This window comes from Apis dorsata, unplaced genomic scaffold, assembly GCF_000469605.1.
Source record: "Apis dorsata unplaced genomic scaffold, Apis dorsata 1.3 scaffold_8, whole genome shotgun sequence".
Lineage (NCBI taxonomy): Eukaryota > Metazoa > Arthropoda > Insecta > Hymenoptera > Apidae > Apis > Apis dorsata.
Genome location: NW_006263311.1, coordinates 47,071 through 52,496, shown reverse-complemented (window position 1 = coordinate 52,496; position 5,426 = coordinate 47,071). Strand labels below are relative to the sequence as shown.

The 5,426-nt window shown below is 37.0% G+C and overlaps 1 protein-coding gene across 1 annotated transcript in view; it reads left to right on the top strand.

Moving 5' to 3' along the window:
- LOC102681407 (neural cell adhesion molecule 2-like) overlaps positions 1 to 5,426 on the top strand; it is a 58,038-nt gene that overhangs the window by 29,027 nt on the left and 23,585 nt on the right. The window lies entirely within an intron of this gene.

Genomic DNA, 5,426 nt, shown 5'->3' with positions numbered 1-5,426 from the left:
CTATTTTCCGCTATTTTTTTTTTTTTTTTCGCGAGAAAAAACTCGAAAAGCAGCGGTTTAAGTATCGCAAGGGCGGATGAATTCATCGTATCGCGTATCCATTCGACGTTTAAAAGCCGCGGCTACTGTAGCTACCGTTACCTACGCCCCTCCGCTTATCCCACCAATTATTCCTAGTTACATTCTGTTAACCGGTTGGCAAACACGAACAGAGATACAGCGCGACGCGATATCGTAACGCAACGGACGTTTATTAGGACGAGAGGGTAACGGGGTGTTGCAATGGTGGAGGGACCAACACACCCAACACTCGCCTAATAAACAAACTCGCGAGATATCTCGTCCGTGGCGTCGCACCAACGATATATACAACTGTGTCGCGGAATATCCGTGGTGAGATAGATATATATGTGTGTGTGTATATATACGTATATATAAATCGTGTCGTGGAATATCTCCTCCGTGGTTACGAGGCGGTTAAGCTTATCGCGTGAAGAGACAATTAAAACGCCAATCATCGGCAAGATGCCGTTTATGGATACGATAATTATTCAGACGAGGGTTAATTATTGGAATAATGATCAAACGAGGGAGTCGAATTAATTTTCGATTAATCTTCTTCGATGGAACGTAAAAAATATGTTAAATTAGGCGGGGAACTATGCTTAAATATAAAATTATAAAATTATATTAAAACTATATAAAACTTATATAAAACTATACTTAAATAACCGCACTGAGTTAATTAAAAATGTTCTTCAACCATTTTTAATATTTCAGTTTTTTTTTAGATTAAAATTCGTATAAATTATATGGACAAACAATTAAAATCATCGGCAAGATGCCGTTTATGGATATGATAATTATTCAGACGAGGGTTAATTTCTGGAATAATGATCAAACGAGGGAGTCGAATTAATTTTCGATTAATCTTGTTCGATGGAACATAAAAAATATGTTAAAATATTAGGTGAGGAACTATAGTTAAATATAAAATTATAAAATTATATAAAACTATACTTAAATAACCGCACTGAGTTAATTAAAAATGTTCTTCAATCGTTTTTAATACTTCACTTTTTTTTTACGTTAAAATTCGTATAAATTATATGGAAAAATAATTAAAATCATCGGCAAGATGATTTATAGATACGATAATTATTCAGACGAGGGTTAATTTCTCGAATAATAATCAAACGAGGGAATTAATTTTCGATACGATTACTTTTCTTCGATGGAATATAAAAAATATGTTAAAATATTAGACGGGGAAGTATACGTAAAGAACCGCATTGAATTAATTAAAAATGTTTTTCAACTATTTTTAATATTTCATTTTTTTTTTTTTTGCATTAAAATTCGTATAAATTATATGTCTCTCGTGTGGAGAGACGATTAAAACGCCAATTATCGCCAAGATGGATACGATAATTATTCAAACGAGGGTTAATTTCTTGAATGATGATCAAACGAGGGAATCGATACGATAAATTTTATATTTCCGATGAAATATAAAAATTATGTAAAAATTATTAGGAAAAATACGCGTGAAGAATAACCAAAATGAATCAATTAAAAATACTAATTTCAATCTACAACCAGTTTTCTTCTTTTTACCTCATTCTTTTTTTTTTTTTTTGCATTAGAAAAATTCGTATAAACTATAACCATTTGCGTGAACGAACAATTAAATCTAATCATCAAAAATGCTATTTATAGATACAATAATTATTCAGACAAAGGGAATTATTAATTTCTCGAATGATGAGGGAATATAATTGTCGATACGATTAATTTTTTCCCATGAAACATAAAAATTATTAAGAGTGGAAATACGCGTGAAGAATAATCACAATGAGTTAATTAAATACTAATTTCAATCACTTCAACTTTCTTCGTTTCGTCTCATTCTTTCCTTGCATTGGAAAAATTCTTATAAACTATATGAAGTCGCGGAGATAATTGAAATACCAATCATCGAAAAGATGCTATTTACAGATACAATAATTATTCAGGCGAGGGTTAATTTCTTAAATGATCAAAGGAGGGAATCTAATTGTCGATACGATTAATTTTCTCCCATGAAACATAAAAATAATTAAGAATAGAAATACGCGTGAAGAGTAATCACAATAAGTGAATTAAAATATTAATTTCAACCTGCGATCACTCCAACTTTCTTCGTTTCGCCTCATTCTTTCCTTGCATTGGAAAAATTCGTATAAATAGAGTCGCGTGAACGGACAATTGAAACGGCAATCATCGGCAAGATGCCGTTTATGGATACGATAATTATTCAAACGAGGGGAATTCGAAAGGGTTAATTTCTCCAATGAAACATAATGGAAAAATGTTAGGCGTGGAAATGAAGAGTACCCACGATGAATCAATTAAATAGCTCGACAATCGCGTGACGAAGAATGCTAATTTCAACCTACAATCGCTTCGGTTTCCTTCGTTTTTCCTCCTTCTTTCTTTGCATTGGAGAAGTTCTTCTTGAGGAGGCGACGGCACGTTTCATCGATCCCCTACTACAAGCTCTCTCTTTCCAATGAAAAAAACCACAAATTCAAGAAAGAAAGCTACGTGATCCGAGATGAAAGTGTTCACATTTAATATTTCCTCCTCTCGAGATTCCACTTTCTACGTTGACACTAATTTGCCCGTTTCTCTCTCGCCTCCCTTGCTTCTCTCAAGCTCGCCATAAAACTCCACCCCCCGAATTGGGCTCCACCGTTCAAAGAAACCTCCAATTTTCAAATCGAAGGGGCGGCGTTCGATAAAATTTAAATACATACGACCGAGATAGAAAGCGATACACAATCTATCTTTTTTCATTTTCTCTATTTAGATAATTCTCTTCGAATAATTAACATTCCTCTCTGCCACATTCGATCCAATCTATGATAAATTGTTCGATATTATATCGTTATAAAATTTATTTACCGTATTTAAACAACGATATTTTTTGCTTCCTCGATAACAAATCGACGTAAATTTGGAAAGGGTCGCACTACATTTTTCCACGGGGTCGGGCAAACATTCGTAACAAAGGACTTCCTTCCCTTTCGCGCGAAAAAGGACACGAAAAAGTCCTCGTAAATCCCTCGTAGAGCTCGAGATAAGGATGAATCCAGGATAAATTCAACGATCGGGTCGAACCTTCCGATAACCGAAATAAACGTGTTATTCGAATTATTTAGAATGAATACTTTTCATTTTTTTCCCCCGCTGCAACGAAGATAAGCGTACCGAATACACCCCCAAATAACTAGAAATGGAAAATCACACGATTCGGATTCGACAGATTTCGACAGAGAATTCGCCACAATTTGGCCGAAATTCCATATTCTAGAAACTGGCGTTCGTTTAAAATCGGACATTGATATACACACCCGTTTCGCGTATACGAAACTTATTCCCAACTTAGGTGGAAGCTTATTTAAATGCTAAGCGCCGAGATAAACCAGAGATCCAACAACCTCCTCCTCCTCCTCCTCCTCTCCCCCTCGCCACCTCTATTTATATACCCGCAAACACCACCAACCGGTTGCTTTCATCGCGACCGTGCGCCGCGTGCAACCGTATCCGACGTTGGCTCCAAGTTAAAGCGCCGTCTAATTAAGTGGCGAAATTACGAGGCAACTCGTTTTAAACCGACTGGCCGGCCACGCCAGTTCCCTCGAAAACTCTAATCCACCTCTAATTCGAAGAACGTGGAGGAGGGGAAGAGAAAACTAAACTTTCGTTTTTAAAACGCGACGAGATGGGGGAAGGGGGATCGAGGAAATCGAAATGGCCCGATAATGAACTCTTAATCGTCGGGAAACATCCATTCCCGGATGGTATATAATCCGTGCTCGTTTCGACGTTCTGCCCTCCCCCCACCCCCCCGTTGTGAAACATTTTAATTACGAGAAGGTGGGGGAGGGGAATACGCGGAAACAACATCGCGTCGCGTTAATGTATCCGGTGTGCATAAATATTCATATAGGAGGGAGGGGGAGGGGGGGATCCCATCCGTGAATTAATCAGATGTATCTCGTATGAAACGCGCAAACCAATTTACAATTTTATTTCCCCGTTTGTTTTCGTTATTGATTCGTGTTGGAACGCGATTACGAATTCGTTAACTCGCAATTATATTTCGAGTCGCTTAATTGCTACTTTTGCCGTAGTGAGTTAGAGAGAGAACGGACGCTGATGCGTTTTCTCTTCGTGCATGCAGTAGTTTTATCCGCGAGATGAAAATTGAGAGGGATGTGTGTAATAATAAAGTGAAAGTTTTTAAGAGAGAGAGAGGGAGAGAGAAATAGGGAAAAGGAAGTAAGAAAGTTTGGCAATTTGAAAATAATAAGATTTAGCGAGGTGTATTCTACGTTAACGAAATGAATTTTAATTTACTCCCCATTAACTTATTTGTTTTAACCCGCTTCGAACCCCTATTTTAATCTACCCTTAACTCACTTTAACTCGCTTAAGAAACAAAATTTTAACTTGGAGGTATCACGACTATAATAACCCATTTTCACAGAAAGTAATCTCACGTTTAACTATTTACACCTCAAATTTTTGATAAAAATTGCACCAACACGTTATAATTCTCATTTCTCTATTATACATTTTAGCATTAATATTTCACGTTACTTTCTGCCAAATGAAATATTTCGATTTTACACGAGCTGCGATCGAGCCGTGAATCGAAAAAACCGACAGGAGACAGGAAAACAAAGTCTTATCGGTATACGATTAACAATGGAGGGAGGGAGGGGGGTGATCGGTCGACCAGTCGGTGTTTAGCCGATGGTGATGGTCCGTGTCTAGGCTTGGTCAAATCTGTACACGAGGAGTACATTCTCCTCCGGCCCTCCACCTGGATTATTCGAGATACTCGATACATCGCCGTGAAATCCTGGACACACATTTTCCAAACCAACGAGCTTCTGCCTCTCTATAGGCTCCAACTAGGATAAATGCATGTACCGAGTAGATGTATGCGAGTCGCGGTCATCGATCGGCATTAACGATGTACACATGCTCTCCCTCTCGTGATAAGACTTTGCGATATACGTGCGGAATAATACAGATGGACATAATTAGAATAACAGGCGGGAAACATCCGCGTTCCATATATCATACTTTTATATTCAAGCGTCCGTTGATTCTTTCTTGATTTATTGATTAATCCTTCTGGATTTATATTGGAAAAATTTTGAAGAACACAATTTAACAAGTTTGATTAATTGAAATTATTTTATATCGTAATTATAAAATAATTACCTCTTCGATCTTACTAGATTCGAATTTTATTTAGGTTTATCAAAATGGCGGGTTTAATGGCAATTGTATTCTTGGTACTCGCCGTCAGAGGGACACAATAGTCGTCCATTCGTTTCTAAAGACCTTCTAATCTCCAACAGTCTGTT